Source organism: Taeniopygia guttata, chromosome 5, assembly GCF_048771995.1.
Source record: "Taeniopygia guttata chromosome 5, bTaeGut7.mat, whole genome shotgun sequence".
Lineage (NCBI taxonomy): Eukaryota > Metazoa > Chordata > Aves > Passeriformes > Estrildidae > Taeniopygia > Taeniopygia guttata.
In genome coordinates, this window is record NC_133030.1 from 37,265,564 (window position 1) to 37,287,535 (window position 21,972).

The window sequence follows — 21,972 nt, forward strand, 5'->3', positions numbered from 1 at the left end:
AATATAGCAGCAAAATATGCAGCTACTGCACACTGGAGCCACACTACTCACTATGGACCAGAACTAATTCTTGGTTTCTGAACTGATTCATGAACATTTTCTTTCCCCTGCTTATTAAAAAGTTACACTAAAGAAAATGTCCAGGCATTTAAGAGGCTGCTATGAAATCCTTATAAAGCTGTAAGGTTCCATTCTCACCTTTGCCTCAGGTCTGTGGCAATACCTTGGGCAGGTCAGTGGTGCACAGTGTGTTGTATTGCAAAGAATTTTATGGGACAGGGCAGTTAATTTTATAAGGAAATGGTGCTTCACTAAGAAAAGCTAATTGAAAAAAATGTGTAATTGACTGGAAGAAGCAATAGCCTTTAAGAAGAACCAAGACAAAATTATACTCTAGAGTTGGAATGCTAATTAAAAGTTCAGTTAAAGTCTAAAAAAATATAAATCACCAGTCTTAGGAGTTTTTCCTCATTTGTACATAGGAAATGCCACAAAGCAAGCTTTGATAGCCTGCTATACAGGAACATAAAGTAGATGTAAAAGCAGGTCTTAAATTTTGATTTAAAAACATCACACTTTTACATTCCAAGAGAAACTACAGAATAACTTCTGCCTCTGTGATTTTGAATTCTACATTTTTAAGAAATAGAATACCCAACATCAAATTTGACTAATATAAAAGGAAAATGTTAAATTCAGGCCTGTGTCACATAACTGAGGTTCCATTTCTGCCAATACACTGTTTTAACACTGGTGTATCATTATTTCTATAGACTATCAAGATGATTTTTAAGCACGCTAAATTAAGTGGTGAATAAAGTCCTAACAAAATGTTCTCTTTGAAAAGCTTCATTGAAATACAAGGAGTGGGCAGCTCATACTGCTAGGTGAATGTGATATGAATTACTTTAAGAAGTTACAGTGACTCTGAAATTATCGTCAATTAGAGTTGCCAAATTAAGTAGGAAAAAAATAATGGACAAGATATGAAAGTGGGAGTTATGGAGATACAGTTACTACTAAAAATATAGGTAAAGCTGTAAAGCCATCATGACACAATACCTAATGATTTGATTATTATTCAGCATCTGTTAAAATATATGGGGTTTTTTTCCTATATCTAATGGTTGGTAAATAATTTCTCTATTGATGCCAGAGTGCCTTCATTAATGCTATATTTTTAATATGATAGTGCTAAAAAAAAAATTTTTTAAGAAAGAGAGATTAGATGGATGAACTGATAGATGGATAAGGAATTGGTTGAATGGCCACTTCTAGAGGATAATGGCCAATGATTCAGAGTACCAAGGAACATCAGTGAAAACTGGTGTGCCTTAGGGATCTCTACTGGGACCTGTGTTATTCAATATCTTCATAAATGACATCGAGGGATTGAGTGCACCCTCAGCAAGTTTGCAGGTGACACTAAGTTGAGCAGCATGCTTGACAAACCTGAAGGATGGGATGCCATCCAGAGGGACCTGGACAAGCTCCAGGAGTGTGCCCATGGGAACCTCCTGAGGTTTAACAAGATCAGATGTGGGTGGTGCACCTAGGTCAGGGCAACCCCCTTTACCAGCACAGGCTGGGGATGGACAGACCAGAGCAGCCCTGCCCAGAAGGACTTGGGGGTGCTGTGGGTAGAGGCTGGACATGAACCAGCCATGGGCACTCCCAGCCCAGAGAGCCAAACGTGTCCTGGGCTGCATCCAAAGCAGCGTGGGCAGCAGGGCCAGGGAGGGGATTCTGCCCCTCTGCTCTGCTCTGCTGAGAGCCACCTGCAGGGCTGCATCAGCTCTGGGGGGGCCAGTACAGGAAGGACATGGAGCTGCTGGAGTGACTCCAGAGGAGGTCACCAAGATGGCCAGAGGGATAGAGAACTCTTCTGCAAGGAAAGGTAGAGAGAATTGGGATTGTTAAGCCTGCAGAAGAGAAGGCTTTGGGGTGACTTATTTGCAGCCTCACAGTACCTGAAGAGAGCCTCCATGACAAATAGAAAGAGGCTTTTTTCATGGGTCTGGAGTGACAAGACAAGGGGGAATGGCTTCCACTGAAAGAGAGTAGGTTTAGATTAGATATTAGGAGGAAATTCTTTACTGTGGAGGTGGTGAGGCACTGGAAAAGGTTGTCTAGGGAAGGTGTAGCTGCCCCAGCCCTGGAAGTGTTCAAGGCCAGGTTGGATGGGACTCTGAGCAACTTGGTCTGGAGGAAGGTGTCCCTGCCCCTGTAATATGGGTCAAAATTAGATGATTTTTTCCAGGTCCCTTCCAACCTAAGCCATTCCAGGATTCTATGAACTTATTACTTCCCAAATGTATCTTATATATATGTGTGCGTGCATGGGGGGGGGGGGGGGGGGGGGATATATATATATAGACATAGTGACCATGTGTGTTTTGACAATCTAAATTAATTATTTTATAACCTATCCATTTCTGTATCTCTTGAAGATTTGGAACTAATGAATTCAATGTCAGAACTTTTACTAGTTGTGCAGATTTCTTAATCAGAGTTCATAATGCACTTTAATATGAAATTGTCTGCTAAGGACAAAGAGGAATTTGGATCCTCTTTATTGGTTTTACATTTTCCAGATATTTCATCTGCTTTAAAAGAAAAGAATCTTTCAGGGAAAAAATTGTCAACAGTTTATTTGCTAAAAATACACACCCAGAGACTTGAAATAAAAAATATGCTCAAAATTTTGCAATTTGGGGATTCAAAATAGTAAGCTTCCTAGGGCATGGACCATCAGAGATTTTATTTGTACATGGTGGTTAGCACAATGAAACCCCAGTTTTTGACTGCAGCCCCTGAGTGCTACTGTAATAGAAAAAATAAACTATGATAATAATAATAAAGTCCACTTATTAAGTTGACAGGCAATTTTTAAAATAATGAGTCATCAAGGAAACTAATTTTTTCGCAATAAGCAATTCAGCCATTTCCTCTTATCACAGATAATATACATCTGTCTCCTCTGCTGTTTGCAGAAATTCTGTGGATATGCTGTGTCTTCTCATAAGAAAATTGGTTCATGAAATGGAACAATTTTTCTCAGACTCATGATTTCTTCTTTATTGAGGGCCAAATTGAGCCTGTGTTCAATTGCCCATGTCTGGGACAGCAAGTAGTTATAGCACCTCCAGAGCAAGCTGGGAAAGAAATTGTGACTCAGAGAGTTCCAACCCCTTTCTCAGCCTCCACTGCCTACTTGCTCCAGAAAGAAAGTAACCTGCAAATGCTCTATAGTATAGATTATTTACCACCCCTGCCAGCTCAGCTCAGCTCACTGCCATGTTGAGGAGTGAGAGCCAAGATTATTTTCACACCCTCCTCATGTGTGCAGAGGACATGAAAAAGAAAGGAATTCTAAGTGAAAAGCCTTTATTCTCCATCCTGTAGCAAACCCAAAATCTATGGAGATGATGTGGAGACATAGTACTTCAGTGAGGAGAGATAAACCTAGGCATCAGCCTGACCCTTCATGATCAGCTAACAACATGTGCCTAGGAAAAAAAGTCTCAAAAGGGGGAAATTTAAATCCTTCTTCTACCTAACCAAGATAATCCTAAAATGGCAAGTTAATTTTATTTGTTTCTTTATTTGTTAAATTTCCTTTTGACTGGAGAAATCACGTGTAAAATCTTAAGACCCACATATAGATCTTAAGCACACAACGTTATGTTGGCATGCAGACACGTTTCACTGACAATATTCTATGGCAAAGCAATAATGTTTCTGGACTCTTTTTTCAGAGATTTAAAAGTTGTCAGTGGAAAATAAAGAGACTTTGATTGCCTTTATTTGATATGTGGATCCATATTAATGACTAAAAAAATAGTTAGATTATTTGACCTCCCTCAAAAGGTCACCTCTGATTTTGGATCAAAGACATGTTTAGCAATATCCACAGTCCTCATGTGTCCACACCACACAATTTGATGTACTCATCATCAATCATATGCCGTATGATTAATTTGAGTCGTTATGAGTAATGTCTATCACCGCAGTCCTGGCATGAATAATTATTGTTCTGCACCCTGCTGAGATAACTCATTTCTGACAAAGATCTGCAATTTGATTTCTGCATAAAAGATGAAGAAGGAATAGTTTATTATAATGGTATAGTCAGTTCAAATTTTTAATAATAAACTTCTTTATATCCTAGGAAGTAGTAACTACTTTAAAGAAAAACATGTGAAACAAACCTCAATAGATCAGAGATATTGTTTTTGCAATCGCCCCTGGATCTTTCCATCAGTATGGGAGGCCTGTATATCAAAAATAGCAATGATAATGTTAGAGACTTCTGGTTTTCTGCAGATCTGTACTACAAATAGCAATCACAGAGACAAAGTCAGGTCATTTTGAGGAAGACATAGTAATACCAACAGGATCAGATGGAATTTAACACCAAAAAATAATTGCTAGTCAAGTATAGAGATTAGGAATCAGACTGGAGAAAAAATTAACAGGCAAGAACATGCAAGAGAAGGGAAGCTATTAAACATAGCTGCACTTGCAAATCCAAACTGTGTTCCACGTGTGCAAAACAAAGTTTATCAGCAATTTTCTTTGGCCAGAGATGCAGTTTTAATGTCATCAAGTGGTTTCACCCTTGCGTGTCATCAACAAGTACCTCGTCTGGGAACATCAGTGGTGCAGCCATGAACAGCAGCTCTGGCGAGAGGAGCACCAAGGCTCACACATGCAGGAGTGAGAGCAAGTTAACACAGACCCTGTTTGTGTCTATCATTAAGTCAAACAGCACCAAAAGCCTCAGGTTCTCCATCTTCCAGGCAGGTGCTCAAGAAACTAGATAGCTATTTTTGTTCTAACTCAAAGAACATTTAAGTATGACATGTGAAGTGAAAAAGAACTAGCAGAAGAGACTGAGAAGTTCTCCATTTCAAAATACCCTGCAGTCTGGCAAATGAGTTTCTTCTTTCCATAGAAATGAAAAATACTTACATTTCTTCCAACAGCAGAAGAGGAATTTGAGCCCAGGTTTCCCACAGGCTGTATAAGAGCCCTTACTAGTGTGCAAGTGAGTAAAGCAGACAGTGCCTTCTGCTGTGTGAATCCAGCCTTTGAAGCCATAACAAGACATTCTGGCAGTAGGGGCAGGATGTCAGTTTAATACCATTCTGCCTTCTTTCCACATGCACATGTAATAAAAGAGTAGCAAAAAATAAGTGGTTAAAGCTTCTTACCTTTACTATCATACAAACGGCTACTCAGAAAGTCAGCATATGGCCCTCTTGCCCCAGCCTTGCTATAGTTTTGCTTTTCTTCTTTTTTTTATCCTTTTTTTTTTCCTCCCTACTGAAACTACAGTTCATCAGCTCTTCTAAACTTGAATAGACCAAGCTGTTTTAAACACATCCTCTAGTGATTCAGCCTTAGTATCATGGCTCTGGTACAAATTCTGCCTACAACTGTTAAGGAAAGACAGTTTCCTTCTTTCTTGGCGTGCCTCTACAACAGCATCCCTTCCCCCAAAAAACACTGCCTTCTTCATCCTTCTTCTATAAGATATGAAATCTTGTACTAGACTTAATCCCTCATTTCAGATCTTCTAAAAATAAGCCTGTTGTTTTTCTAACAATAAGCAGGTATCCTTTTTGCAATTACCACCTTATCCACTGTTATTCTAAAAAATCTTATGTGTCTTCTATAGAGGCATATTTTATGCTGCACTTGCAGTTCTGACTGATTTCCATAGTAGCTCCAGTTAGTTTAACTATATATATATATATATTTGTATTTTTAGTATTAAATTGTCACCTGTATTAATCTATTGTACTTCATATATATATATATATATATATATATCTTTCTCTTATTCCTCACATAAAGGCAAGCAAAACTGCAGACATGTTCCTGATATTACTGACTCGGGAAGGGCAGCAAGCAGTAACACCTCTGTTTCTTTGATTGGCAGAGTACCAATTATGAGGCCTGAATATGAACTATCATGTTTATGGGTAGAAGTTTTTAATTCCTGAAACATTTAGAAAAATAACCAGAAGAAGAATAAATTTTGTATTTTATCAGCCTTCCATGAACTCTCAGATAAGGGACTCGAAAAGGACAGCAGAGATTGTAGTATATTGGTAGAGTTTACCTTCAAAGAAGACCAATGGGTAGCTTGATGTGTTCTTTCATACCTCAGAGGCCAATAATCGTAAATTTGCATTAAGGTAATTACTTTTGTAATTAGACAACTCCTTGCAACAATTTGATTGAATCATTCTTCCTATTAAATATATCTTTTCCTTTCTGAATTGAATTTGACTTCAGTTTCTAATCAAAATTTTGCCATTCCCTTCTCATATTTCACTTCACTCTGTGAACTTACTCACACTAAAAGTAATTTCCAAGTTTTCTTATTGATACACACTCCGTATTACTTTATTTTATCCATTAGTGTCCAGCATTTACTCCATCTCTTTAATCCTGCTGGTGTCCCTTTCCTGTATTTAAGTACATCACTTCTTATAATTTACCCAGTTACTTCTATGCTGCCACTGATAATATTTTGATAAAACTACATTTGCCTTTTCACCACAGCCCAGGCCAGAGTTGTGCTGTGATTAGCTGAGTCTTTCTTACCATCACAATAATCCATCAAGCGTGATAATCCAATCTTCATTTGCTATCTCCCACCCACTCAGAGCTCAAAATAGCCTGAATTTGGTAAGCTTCCAGGTGCCCTGCAAAGATGAGAGAACTTTAAAGCAAGGTTCAAGAAACACTTGTCATAGTGGTTGAAGGGGTAAAAATGAGTAACTCAAGACATTTAGCTCATTGGATTTCTTCTGGAACAAGTTACTGAAATTATGATTTTTGTAGAAACATTGTCATACTGCACAACAGTGGAGTGGTAAGTTAATTTCCTAAATAGCTTTATATCCAAGTACAGTGAAAAGAACAAGATTTCCAGAGTCACACTAGGGAATTAGCCTTAATGTAAGAAAAGTTATGTTTCTTTTATAAGACAGAAATGACTGATGAATTTTCTGTTATTTAAATGTCATAATTTTTTTCCCCATATTTTACATGTGCATATACTTACTTCAGCTTTTGGATGTAAGATTGTCTATGTCATTTTTCTTTAATGTTTGTTCACTGTTCAAAAAAGGGAATGACTATGGCAGATTTAATAAAATATTAAATTCAACTTTTAGGAGACTGAAAGAACAAACAGCTTTCAATTGCCGAATCATGAATATCAACATGAGCAGTTTGCTTCACATTTTAAGGTTTGATTTCAAAATGCAGACAAAGATTCCCATCCCATGAATAAATTACTTATTGGAATGGAGAAAAGAGGACTAATCGTTGGGTTACCAGTTCAATAATCCCATCTCTAACAATCATGCTTGAATTGATAGAGTAGTAGTGATGTCTTTGAGATAGGTATGCGCCTTTGTTGAGTAATCACTGATTATTGCTACAATTCCAAATATGTTTCATAGCTGTATAAAAAAAAGGTGACAAAAAAATAAGAACAACTTCACCACACAGGTATGCTTTTACTTTTAAGTTGAAAGACTTCCGTTTCCATGGTTTTTTGTATTCATGTAGCAGTTACACTTCAGTCAGATGGCTTCTATTGACTTAGTTTTTCATCATTAGCAAGTACAGGGGAAGCTCAGCTCAAAAGTCTGATCAAGCTGAGTGTTAGAGAAGACTGAATCTCTTCACTATAGCCCAGATTTCTGCTTTTTCTGATCCTCCCCACATTGCAGGGATGCTACTTTGGCATCAAAATTAAATTTGTTCATTTGTTTCAGTTTTCTTCATTCTAGCAAGAAAATGAAGAAAAAAGAGGAATCAGATGTACCAGCAGATTTTGCCACAGGGAAGGATTTGCTAGTGCTGATTCCACATTGATCCAGAAGTTTAAGTTCCAAAACCTCAGTAAAATGTTTCTTTAAACTTCTTGCCAGTCCACAGTTACTGACTTACCGCTTATTTTCCACCCTTCTCAGCATAGGCAAGGGCACACTGGGTGATCTGAAGGAGCAATATTGTGAGTTTGAACCACATACAGGCAGCGGACAGTTATATCTCTCATCTTAGGATGGATATCTTCAATAAGGAAAATCATCTTGAGGTTCATACAGGAAAGAACACTAAGAACCCCATACAAACTCAGCATAAGAGCAAATATTACTTTAATTTCTGTATTAAAAGACTAAAGATTAAAGACTATAGATGGATTGATTCCATCTAATTTTAAGTCTCTGTGTGGAGATCCTCAGAGTAATTTGGGAAATGTCTAGACTGTCGGGCATGGTCGCACCAACATTGTGTGTTGCAGGGAGGCCCCCAAGGTTTCACCAACATTTGCCTCGCCCCTGGATTTGCCTGGCAAGGAAAAGTGAGCATGCAGCAGGGAAACACAGTGACATCCAGCCAGGCCACTAGTCTGTATAAAACCAAGACCTTGGGGCATCTCATAGTGCCCACCCACAATTTGGACATAGCTGCTACACTTACTCTAGTCTTCCTCCATGGTCAAGAAAGACAGACAGGAGTATCTGGAAGACAGATTCTGATCTAACCTATCTCTGGTCCACCTCTGAAAATTTGGAAGAGTGAAGGGAATTTGTCTTTTGTCTTTCAAAAGTGCTTGTTAACACTCATATTAGAACCAGAGCTTATTTTGTCATAAAATAAATCTGGATAGCAACATTTTTGTTTACTTATTTGAATTACTTTGTTTTAATGTACCCTGAAAAGTATTAATACATATGTGTGTATGTATATAGGTACAGAGAGATAGCTAGATTTATACGTAGATCTAGATTTATCTATCTGTTCAATATCTTGTTTCTATATATACAGTGTCTTAAATATTGAAGACTGTTCAGATATAATTATCTTTTAGCTAAAAATATGAGGAAGAAATTGTAGTCTTTTTAACAGAAAACAATGCCTTTGGAAAATATGGTAATATATTCTTTGACACTGAATATCTAGTTCATGCAGGCAAAACATTTATATTTTTAATATAAAATCGCGATTATGTTTTAAAATATTTTTAATCATTCTAAGTCCTGATTTTGAATGGAACACAGATCATTTTCATCTCAGTGGCTGGTGCACTGCTGTGGGGATTTTTGGATTTATGCTGAACACGGGGTTGATAATATAGAGATGTTTTTGCTACAGCTGAGGGGCACTTACGCAGAGCCAAGGCCTTTTCTACTTCTCATTCCACCCTGCCAGTAAGCAGGCTGGGGGTGCTCAAGACATTGAGAGGAGGCACAGCCAGACTGACTGGCCACAGCTGACTCCAGCTGGCCACAGGGAGAGCCCATGCCATAGGACATCATGCTGAGCATACAAAGCTGAGGGGAGAAGAAGAAAGGGGGAGACATTCAGTTCCCAGATAACAGTTACACATGAGAAAGCCCTGCTTTCCTGGGGATGGCTGAACACCTGTCTGCATTTGCAAAGCAGTGACTTACTTCCTCATTTTGTTTCGCTCGTATGTACAGCTTTTACTTTACCTGTAAAACCATCTTTATCTCAACCCACAAGTTTTCTCACTTTTCCTATTCCCTCCCCCATTCCACTGGTGTTGGGGTGAGCAAGAGTTCCCTAGGGCTTGGTTGACACCTGGAATTAAACCACGACATTTTAATAAGAATTTAGATATTCAACTTACTTTGTGGAAAACTAACAAGCCTGAATATCCAAGGCGAGGTGCAACATAAACTGTGATTCTAAAGGTGCAGTGTCTGAAATGTAGCAATGGCAACTGGAACTTAATTTCTGCGAAGTATTGATTTTTTTTTTCTCACTTCTTGCTACAAACTGGCAAAGTACCCTGTCTTGCCATGGACAGCAGTAAACATGGAAAAAATCTGAGATATTCCTAAACATTGAAATTTAAGTGCAGTCAGATCAGAGGGGAAAAATTTTACCCTAACTAATTTCATCTGAGTTTATTCCATGCCTGTAATAGTCAACTTAGTCCAGTCTTTATTGCTGTGTTAGGGCTTTTATTGTAGCCAGCTGTACACCCCTACAAGGTCAACGAGAGAATAATCTATTGGGAGCACCCTGCATTCGTGCTGTTCAAGATGGCATGTGCCAGAACAGCGATCTGCTCTGCAATAAAGGCTCTTAAAGACTGAGGTGAGGAAGAACAAAAGAGAAATAAAATCAACCCACAATCACTCATTATCTAATCTGGTTTGCATTATTATTTTTTCTTCTTATGTTTTTAACCTCTCTGTATTTTCCCCTTCCCCTTATTTCTGAGAAGTGTTTGTGTCTAAAACATTGTGTAACACATGAGCATTGGAGAAATCTGGATTTGTTTTTCAAAGGTATATCTTCTGAGAATTCAGAAATTGCTACAAAACAAATCATTATTAATTGATCTGTACAATACTACAAGCTTTGGTACTTTCCTTTATAGTTCTCTTGTTCTCTTTTTCTGCACCTACGGTTTAGTATTTTAAGGTCTCAACACCTACACCTTTTAATTCTGCCATGAAATGTTCTGCAACTTCACTTTTCTGTTATCGCTTTGTGTTTTGCAGGCAGAGCATTGATTTAATTTGCAAGCATTCCAGCTTTCTATAGCTATAGTTCTTCATTTTGTAACCGTTTTATATGAATATGTCTAAATCTCTAGAAAATTGAAATGTCACTAGTAATACCTGCTTCTACTTAATATGTCAAAAATGTAGTTTTACAACGAGGTATAAAAAAGACATTCTGATTATTGATATTTAACTGTAAAGAATATGAGACTGCCATTATTTACAAGTGCTTTATTACTTTCTTTTATGAATAGGTTTAAAGAACTTTGTTAATTATATGCTGTACAAGTGCAAAAAAAGCCTCTCCTTATACATTTTAAATGCCCCTTTTTCTATATAATTACCTTTAAAGTAAGATGAGCATTGCTGTATTGCATTAAATTTATATTCTGATATGTTCTCTGAATGTGCTATAAGTGCAGAGGTTCTTTCTTTCTTAATAGAATTTCACTTTTCTCATCTAGAATTTCAATATTTCACAGGCCTTTTCATTTGATTATACATGCAAATCACTTGGGAGACCTAATACGCTTAGCTAAAAATTACTCATTCCTGTATAACAATCTCATCTACAGTGAAAAAGAGTTTCAAAAGTGTATCCAGTTCTCCACAGATTTGCTCTGTTTCCCTTGAATACAGACCCTGCTACCTGGCCAAACTGTAACCAGAGCACTCCAAGGCCACAGGCAGATTAATGTTTATGAGAAATAAAAAGTTTAAACCACCTTTGAATATTTCACTCTTTCTGATTTGGGGGCAGTCATCTGTATGAGGCATAACTGACATAAATTATGCTGCAAAACATACCACCAGGAGAATATTTCTATTGGGGTGTTGTGGGTTGATGCTGGCTAAATGCCAGGCACCCACGAGAGCCACTTACCCACTCCCCTCTGCAGCTGGACAGAGGAGACAAAATTTAGCAAAGGGCTCATGAGCTGAGGTAAGGACCGTGAGAGATCACTCAGTAAATATTGTCAAGGGCAAAACAAGCTTGACTGAGAGATAAAAACTTATTACTAAAGAAATTATAGCAGGATAATTAGAAACAAAATAAGCCCTTAAAAAAACACCTTCACTCCCCCCGCCTCCTTCCCAGCTCTACCTCTTGCCCCAACAGTGCATGGAGGCAGGGACTGGGGTTTATGGCCAGTTCCTCACTCGAGGTTTATGGCCACTTCATTACTCAAGGCTTCTCCCCCTGCTCAGGAAGAGGAGTCGTTCCCCTGCTACACTGTGGGGTCCCTCCCACAGGAGACAGTCTTCCATGAACTTCTCCAGCATGTGTCCATTTCATGAGCAACAGCTCCCGGTGAACTGCTGCATCGTGAGTCCATCCCATGGGGAATAATCCTCCCAAAACTGCTGCAGCATGGGTCACTCCTCCATGGAGTGCAGCTCTCCAAGGACTGGCTGATCCAGCTTGGAAGCAGGGTTCTTCTCTCCACAGATCTCTTATGGGATAACATCCTCCTCTCAACATCCTCCTTTCAAGCATCCACCCACTCCAGCATGGAGCTCCTCTTCCACAGGCTTCAGGTTGATCTCTGCATCACCGTGGACCTCCATGGGCTACAGGGGCACAGCTGCTTCATCATGTTCATCACCATGGCCTGCTGAGGAATCTCGGCTCTGGCACTGAGAGCACCTCTTGCCTCTCCTTCTGCACTGACCTTGGTGTCTGCATGTTGTTCTGCTTCTATATTCTCACTCCCGCTCTTCCCTGTGCAGTGTTTGTTATGATTTCTTACCTGTGTTATCACAGAGGTGTTGCTGCCATCTCTGATTGGCCAGCCTTGGCCAGCGGCGTGTCCGTCTTCAGAGCCATAAGGGATTGGCTCTGCTGGACATGGTGGAAGCTTCTGGCAGCTTCTCACAGAAGCCACCACTGTGGCCCCCACTGCTGCCAAAAAGCCAGACTGTGCAAAACCAATACATCGGGTGTCTGTGGGGTCAGGTAGTCACATCCATGCTCCCTTATTGTGCCTATGCTAAAGAGACTTTCTCTTAGATGAGATACACCAGTATTGCTCTTCTAGCAAGATGCAAATAGGCAGGCAATGGGAAATGTGACATCCAGCAGCTACTGGGAACATCATAAGTTTAGGCAAACTCCTCATAGGATTGTAAAAAACTCCAGACAACTAAGGCACAAAGCAGTTTTATTAAAATTCTGGGAAACTGATGCAATTTCAGAGTAAAAGTAGGAAGTATAATCCTTACACAGCTGTCTTAGGACCAGCTTTTAATTGGCCAGATACATGTAGACTCATCTTTTGCCATCCTTCTTTTTGAGAAATATTTCCTATCCTCAGCAGTAGTGAGCCTACACACCAAGATACTCACAGAATAAGCAGAATTATGTCAAAATCAATGAAAGCCAAACCGCAAGGGAGCCATGGGTAGATATAGTAAAGGTCTGCAAATGCTGGAATAGAAAACTAAAAGCCAGGTGCTGAAGAATAAAAATACTGCTGAATAACAAAGAAACTGAATCTTCCAATATTTCCCACTGGAAAATAGTAAGAACTACAAAAGCTTTTCAAAGGAGTCTAATCCAATAGAAATATAGTTTTAAGCAGGGGATACAGCTATGACAGAATTCTGAAGCTGGTTTCAGACTCCAAAAAGGCTAGGAATGACTACATCTGAAAAATCTCAGGCAGAAAATTTCTAGGTGTTCAAAATGTGGGAAAACAGAACAAAATAGCAATCCAGCTGGTATTGCTATGTACATCTTTCCTGTGAGTGTCAGATAATATGCCATTCATTCTAAATTCCATTGCACCTGAAGTTCTCACATTGCACAAAATATTTCATATTTCCAAAAATAGAAATCACCACTTAGACCATGACATTGTAAAGAATAGGAAAACCAGCTTTGGACAGGGAGTTGGTTTCCTCACCGAGAAGCATCAGAGAGAGCTGGAGGGAAAATGATCTATCTCTAAACCACAATTCAGCAAACTTCAACTGTAGCTATTCTTTCACCTAAAGAATACCAAGACACACTACCCCCTTCTGAATTTTTACAAAAGTTAATTTTTAAATGTTTTTTTCAATTTGAAAAAATAGCTGTTCTATTTTCTTCCAGAGGTTGGAAGAAGTCTTCTTTATCTGCAGAGTTAATTTTCCTGTTCTAAAAAATAAAACTCTGGCAAATGAATTAAGAGAGCAAAAATATGCCTCAAAATAAAATATGTCAAAATTATTGGCCTATATTAGACACTCTTGGGTAGAGCTACAACCTGAAAAAGCATATCTTTTTCCCAAGGAAGTGGCTGTAGTAATTTAATCATCTGACAATTTCTTAATTGTTCCTTTCTTCCCCTTTTTAAAAATTCTGATATCAAAAATGTGTAATATTTTGCATTGAGAAATATTTAATTGCACTTGTTTATTTCACATTATTCTGAGAGTTTCAGGGAGTTTTCCAAGTAGAAAAAGTTATTTCTTGGGTAGCTCTGGATGGGAAACAAGGAACTATCAATGGGTGAATGAATATCATTTCATTGAGGACAAAACAAATGATCCAATCATTTCTAAATGAACTACTTTTTGTTCTGAGAAAGTGCTAATAGAACTAAATAGAGATGATCACAAAGATGAAAGAAGAGTACATATTGGATACTTTCAACTTTCCCACTACAGCACATTGTACTTTTGAATTTATGACAATTTGTGATAAGCTAGCATCCCTTCACATTAAAAAAAAAAAAAAAAAAAAAAAAGTTAATTTTTCTGTATATTCTAGAAGATATACTGGAAATTTCAACAAATGAGCTGCAGTCAGCAAGTAGTATAGTATATAAAAGCTGTTGATATTAGAGGAAATGATTCTATAAAAGGTAGCGAAATAGATACAACAAAGGTGTTCAGAACAGGAAAAAAGTTTGAAAGTACACGAGCACTTCTGAAATGAAAATGACAAATTCTAATAGAAAGGGCTAAAATAATTGAAAAATAATTTTTAAAACACTGCAGTTGTGTGCAAAGATTTGACATTTATTAATTCAATACATTACACATGCCTTATTTGTGCATTGTTTATAACATAAAATTGCTCACCTCTGCCTATTTGTGAGTAAGAGCTCCAAAGACCTGGGTGATAGATTATATTCAGTTAACAAACTTCCAGGACCTTCTGCAGCCAGCCATAATCTCTTCACTCTCGAGCTCCATCCCACTGCATATGATTTACATGGGTAGTAGCCAAACTATTTCTGTCCAAGAAGGTGACCATGCCCAGGCCACGGTGCCTGGACCATCTTTGTTTTCCAGTCTCGGTGGTTGCACAGCTGACATAGGAAGGCTGTTGTTCAGATGCTCATACTGACCCTGCAGACCTTCCAAAGCTGGGCAATAGAAGTGTCTCTGGTGTTGAAGAGTATGTACTGTCTATCAAAAAGAAGTTTATGCCTATACGATACCAAACAGCTTTATGCCCAGTTTTCTACAGAGTTGTCATGAAATGTACACTGAGTTAATAAATTAACTCACAGTATCTATTTTAATAAGACAATCTGAGGAACACCAAATTAGTAGCTGCATTCAGTAGTAAAACACTGTAAGAAGTGAGGTGTATAAACACCTCATCTGTTTTCCTTGTGATCATTTTGATGCTATGATTAGTTAGAAAATCTATTTTTTTTTATAGGATATTTGTTGGCCAATACACAGGACAGAAAAAACAGTAAAACATCACTGTCTATAAAAAACTTTTCCCTTGGAAACTGTAACTCAGTGGCTGAAAGAAGAGGAAAAAGAAAAGGAAGTATTTCTGAGCTGATGCCACTAAATATTGCCATAGGAAATTGTAATCTCCCTTCCTGCAGGCTCGGGAAACAGAAGAATCATACCTTCTCATGCATCTTTATGGATATACAGGTAGTCTTTCACTATTAGTGGACTAATATATGCAAATATATCTGCACTATGCAAGCGATGGTGTTTGGTGCACGGGTACACCTTGGTTCTGGAAAGCTCCACACTGTCACAGCCTGTGGTAACACCCAGCATATGCTTGCTGTTGCTTCCCTAAGCTGGTAAATCCCTACAGGCCTGAATGTGTTCTTGTGCTGAAGAGCTTTGTTGTGCACAAAAGGAATTGAAGGCTCACCCTCCCTGTGGCTACAGCACAACAAAAAGAAGCAATGGTGTCTCTGAGGCTTCAGTGCTGTTGTATATTTCTGCCAAGGTTTCTGAAGGAAAGCAAGCCTCTCTTTAGTGATATTTTGTTGTTCTGGTTTCTACTGTTGTTGTTGTTGCTGTTGTAGTAGTAGTATTAATATTAATTATTAAAAAGTACCATTTAGATCTTATTAAGGATTAAAGACTCCAGGGAAAGCATACTTTTTTAGGATTTTTTCATTGTAGGATCATTTCAATTGTAGGATCTTTTCTTGTTTAAGTATTGCTGTACTTCAGTGATATATTTTAATCTAAATCACTTGAAAAACTGTCAACAGTACCGCTAATGGATTTAATTACTAATAATACTGTTCTGACCTTTCTCCATCTAGATGTAGACATTTCACCCTCCAAAAATGCATTTTTAAAATTCGCTGATAGCATATTGTTATTAATAGTCAAAAGACCATTGATGATATCCACAGATCTGAAGCTTTTGATTTAATCATCATGTTCGCTTGATTAAAGAAACTGCTATTCTTTGGTCAATTATTTCTGCTATTATCTTGATTTGATTTTCATGGGCCACTGTAAAAATGTAAGAGAGACAAATTCTAATAAAACTGGCACATACATGTGTTATTTGAAAATGTTGATTTACCCTCATTTGAGCTGGAAAAACAAAACATTCAATAAGGAACAGCTCTCCAAACTGCATACAGAGACCTGAGAATCTCTGTTTTTCCAGTTTGGCAGAATCCTGTGTTTCAGCAGAAGTTAATGGTACCTTGGGGTTGCTGTAAATTATGGCAAGTGTCTTCTGGAAGAGCTATACATTAGATGAACACCATTGAGCGCTGCTTATACTAACAGTCTGCGCTGTGACTGATTGGCATGGGTCTGTCGGAAAAGAGCTGGAGCTTTGTCTCCATAAAAGGTCTTTCCACTTGAGCTAGGCACTATATAGCAAGACCTGGGTGTGTCTCCCAAAACTCCCAGTGCAGCAGCCTAGCACACTTGAAAGGAAAAGATTTACCCTCCCTTCACAGCAGCCCAGCTGGGTCTTTCAGGATCAATAGACTCTATGCACAATACAGCAAGTGGCCTGTGCCTGATCAAACCTACTAGTTTTCCTTAGTGCCTTAAATGCCAGAGGCCAAAACACAATAACAAAAAAAATCTTATTGGTGGATTTCAGAAAATTTCTAAAAAGCACCCATGAAACTTTGTGCCCTCTAAGACAGTGACAAATCCAAATGACAGAAATGAAACTGGAAGATTTTCCGCAACTACTCATATGACATTATGCCAAGCAACCTTCAGGTCATAATCCCAGAGGAAAGCAATATTTGCACCCTATCTGTTTACATGACTGTATTTTCCAGTGAATTCTCTGACAATGCAAATATGTTATTTTGCTTTTACAAGCTCAGTAAGACCTTACAAGCTTACTCACTTACTGCGTTACACTACATCTGATTCAAAAATTTTGTTCTTCCCATTATGAGCTGACACTCTTTTTCATGTATCTTGAAAACATCTCTGAATCAAGTGATTTTAGTCATGTGGAAGTTTAGTCATGTGGATTTATTTAATATATTGCACATTTAGAAATCTGCAGCTTTATTCTCACTGAATTTGTTCCTACATCCTGCAACTGAGCCCATATCTTTCCAAAGAGAAATTATTTGCTTTCAGCTATGCTAAAATATGATCTATAATTACAATTCTTCATTAAAGGAGATATCTATACATATACAAGGTGGGTGGGTGTGTAGGTGGGAGGGAGCATGTGTATGAACTTTGTCCTTGAGGAGAGATTCCTGAAGTAGTTGTGTTCTTGCAGTATTCCCTTGGAGATAATAACACCATTTCAGAACATAATAGTCACCAGCTGGAGTTCAACCTACTTTAAATAGAGAATTTGAAAGAAATTTACAGACCGTTGTCCTAATAGCAAAAATACTCTGTGACCATTCTATGCAAAAGGTAACCTGACCGCTTATTTGCTATTATATACATGCTTATTTTATCTGCTAGCTAGCTCCAGGAGAGGAAAGGCACCTCAACATGAGATTCAGTCATAGAATAATAGAAATTAAAACCGTGAATGAACAATGACGCAATCTAAGTTTCCCACTCTAAAGTTAGAATATTTCTCATTACATAAATTTGATAATGCAGCCAAACTTTTCCAGTTCTCCGAGATAATGAAATCTTTATTGACATTTTTCAAGTTACTTCTCTGTCTAATAAATTCTAACTTTTAGGAGTGTTTAAACACTTGATTTATTTTTTTGCGTGATTTATTTCTTCTTTCTCATGACTATGTACCCTAAAACTAGTGCTTTAAAACTATTTCTCTCCTACATATGTGAAAACCGTTACCATGTTGCTCTTACTCACAATTTAATAAACTAGATGTTTTCAGCTTCAAAATTAGTCCCATATTATTTTTCCCATTGATAAAAGTGAATTAGACCTTCTAGGGCTGGCTTAAAAACATGAAAGTTTTACACACGTTTTTCTTTGCTGAATTTGCCACTTGTTTCCCTATGAAAAACACTTATCCAACTCAGTAGTGAGTGAAATTCATTATCATATAATGACAGCTGGTTTTATTACATATTTCTTTCCCCTGTGGCATATGTTTTCGATACTGCTATTTATGATTCAGCTTGAATGCTCTAACAGATAGTCAAAATCACACAACAAGAGTGCAAAGTTCTGAGCCAGATGAAAATTCAAAATAAAAAAAGCATTTCAGTGTCAATGCCATAATTCAAATGTTCTTTTCTCAGCCTAGATGGACTCCTAACTAGCATATTTTGTTATGATGCCTTTAAATAATGTGTTTTTCTCTCACTCATATTTTATCAAAAATCTTTCCTAGTGAAATATTCAAGGTCCTTGTAGGAATTAGTAATACAAGCCACAATAATGTTACAGCTATTTTGTTTATGAGAGACAATTTGGTTTGGAAATTTAACTTTTTATTTTTAAATTAGCCCTTATAAATATTGTATTATTGATCTACCTGAGATATATTGTCTGTCTGTCCTTGTAATGCTCATAACCTCCAAAACCCCTGGCCAAATTCAGAAAAAGATAAGAATGAGGTCAAAGCCTTAAAGAGAAGTCTCACAAGTTTCATTTAAATTGATGTCTAGATAGAGGACACAGACCCAGATTGCTGTCCCACTAGGAATAAAACATCAGTGACAGCTCAGCAGTTACCTTTTTTGATTGACCTCTTGCTACCCAGTCAGCAAGTATTCTGCTGTCATGTCAGTGCAAAAGCAGCTCTGAGCCACGGAGAGCGCATAATGTCCTCTGCACAGCTGATACCTGCAGGCTTGAAAGGCAGCTGAGCAGACTGGAGAGGGGCAAGTCTAATGGAGTTGGGCATAAACCTCAGTTTAAATGGTCAAAGCTGCTGTAATGGGACAAAGGAAGGGATATAAAACTGTCAAATGCAAGTCCTCAAAACATGACTTCATTAGCTCTGCTGTTCTCAGAACCATTTGTTTCATTGTTTTTATTAAGACAGCAGAAGCCAAAACACAACAAAGGAGCCACAACAATAAAACGACTCCTCATTGCAATGAATTTTGAATACCAACAGGAACACAAAATTAGCTCAGTATCTAAAAGAAAAATCATTTTCCTTTTAAATTGTATAGATTGTACACATCCAACTAAGTGATCACATTATAGAGTTTGGCAGAGGAGCTTGATGGGACATAGAGCTACATGATATTGCAGTTACAGTGATAGCATCTGAGGAGTCCATCTTAGCACCCTGCTGCACTCAGCACAATGCAAATACATGAAGGAAATAAATATTTTCCTCTTTCCAGCTGATTTTGTTTTCGCCCATCTTCTTTTATGTCTCCATCTGTATATAAGGATAACCCCAAGGGCTGAAAAGAAAACTTCGATCATAACAAACACCTAAAAACACACACTGCTGTTAAATCAGTTCCTTATGACAGCTACTCTGGTGGCATACTTGTTGGATTTTTCGTGAGTTTGTTCAGTGGCATAGGGATAAAATTACTCTGAGATGGACCCTAGAGGAATAGTCCCAATAGCATTCTGTCAACTTGCTGTCAATTTTCACTCCTTCTCCTGCCACCACTGTCAAGCCGGTGAAACTGGACACTCTGCTACCGATGCAGTCAGATCAAGTAGCACTGATACTGCAGAGGTGGTTTGTGAGCTGCTCAAGAACACTGGGCTACTAGGCTTCTGATTGATACTATCTTGTGTAGAAAGTTTATCTCAGAACAGAACTAAAAAAATTAAAATCTGTTAGGCAGTTTTGTTGGCTGGTTTGAAAGAAAAAGGGAAAGGAATGAAGAGGGGGAAAAAAACAAGGAAGGGAAAGAGAGAGGGAGAGGGAGAGGGAGAGGGAGAGGGAGAGGGAGAGGGAGAGGGAGAGGGAGAGGGAGAGGGAGAGGGAGAGGGAGAGGGAAAGGGAAAGGGAAAGGGAAAGGGAAAGGGAAAGGGAAAGGGAAAGGGAAAGGGAAAGGGAAAGGGAAAGGGAAAGGGAAAGGGAAAGGGAAAGGGAAAGGGAAAGGGAAAGGGAAAGGGAAAGGGAAAGGGAAAGGGAAAGGGAAAGGGAAAGGGAAAGGGAAAGGGAAAGGGAAAGGGAAAGGGAAAGGGAAAGGGAAAGGGAAAGGGAAAGGGAAAGAAGATTGTTTCAGTCCAGAAAATAAAACTGAAAAAAAAATCAGGATCCCTTAAAACTCCTAGCTAATTCTTACTAGACGTTATTGACTTTTTTAAACAGAGTAAGACCTAACAAAATCTCTCAGTAATGGAAATATTTCAAAAGATCCTTTTCAATTTTTTTTCATTATTCAGGATAAGTATGGGAAAAATTATCCAAACACCAAAAAAAAAATAAACCAAATATTTTCCCTCTCCTCCCTAAATATCAAGAGATTGCTTAGGAAAAAAAAATTATTTTCAGAAAACAGCCTTATTTATTTATTTAATTTATGTTTTCTGAGAGTTTGGGTAGACTTTTTACTAGTAACCTAGACATTTTCTTTTAGAATACCACTTTATAAAAAGCAGGGAGCTGAGTTTTTATGACACTAGGGACCAGAATTGCATCCAGCACCAAATATCCCTCCAGATTGTGGTGAGGTGGTGAGAACCCCATTCTTAGGAATCTTTTGCTGCTGTATTGGTTCACAAATATCTCATTCACTTCTCTTTGTCCCCTCTGTTTCAAGGGTATCAATAATTCACTAGGAACCCATACCAGCAAGAGAGTATTCCTAACCCAAAAGGTTACAAAAGTCAAGTGTAAGGGACCAGCCTCCATCTAACCTCCTCCAACTGCTTTTGCAAGGTACACTGTGAGCACCAAACAGGATTTTTTTCCCAGAACTGGGGGTAAAGGCAGACCTCTTACCCTTCAGTCACAGGATAACAGCATGGACAGTATAGGTGTGGGGTGGCACACAGCCTCGTCCTTACCTGACAGAGAGGAAAAATTTTATCCATTTTGTGTCACTTCACTGCTACATGGAAAGAAAAGAAATGGCAGACTACTGTCAGATAGCATTGAAAAATCAGCACTGTAGAATCTTATTCAAAGTATTTCCCTTTAAAATTTTCCAGGAATAAGAATGCTCTGCACTCAATAGAAAATAGCCACAGCTTGGCCATAACTGAGGAAACACAGCAGAGAACCGTTTGCGATAAAGCTAAAGATATCCTTTTTTCACCTTTTAGTGACCCCTTCCTTTTGTGCTCTAGAGGTTCTTAATGAAAAATGTGCACTCAAAAGATATATATCTGCTTTTCACAATCTAGCATGTGCAAAGAAGAAGCTATTCATAGAGGCAAATGCCCAGCATCTTATTTGAAATACTATTCCTGCTGATAGCAGAGTGGCACTCAGAACAGGGAGTTTGTATTTGGACAAAACATTTTTTACAGTCACTATGTGATATGACAAGAAGAGAGTACAAAGAAATGCAATGAGAGAAAGGCAAGGACAAAGCTGATGTGGTTTCATTAAAATTACTGTAATTACAAAAGTTTTCAGCAGTAGCATGTACGTGGGTGCACAGTTCTTATTGAATACTTGAAAATACATCACCTGCTTCCCTGAGAATGATGACTCCAAGTTCAGTACTGGCAGGAAGGCATGGAGCATCTGATGCCATTTCTAGTCAGGCAGTTATATTCCCCAATCATCATGGTTTCTTCCCCTGCTCTTGTGCATCAAGTTCTAGCACTCTAAGTGGAG

General features: G+C 38.2%; 1 long non-coding RNA gene across 7 annotated transcripts in view; it reads right to left on the reverse strand.

The window, feature by feature from the left end:
• The window catches only part of LOC101234101 (uncharacterized), a 43,437-nt gene that overhangs the window by 2,407 nt on the left and 19,058 nt on the right, over nucleotides 1-21,972 (reverse strand). For 2 of the 7 annotated variants that reach the window (XR_012056381.1, XR_012056383.1), the window contains exons 4-6: nucleotides 6,619-6,719; nucleotides 4,975-5,157; nucleotides 4,212-4,274 (exon numbers count right to left, since the gene is read on the reverse strand). This is a non-coding gene — a long non-coding RNA (uncharacterized lncRNA). Of the gene's footprint in view, nucleotides 1-2,652; nucleotides 5,158-5,216; nucleotides 6,720-21,972 lie in introns of those variants that run through there. The other 5 variants (XR_012056382.1, XR_012056380.1, XR_012056385.1 and 2 more) reach the window with 5 other exon arrangements.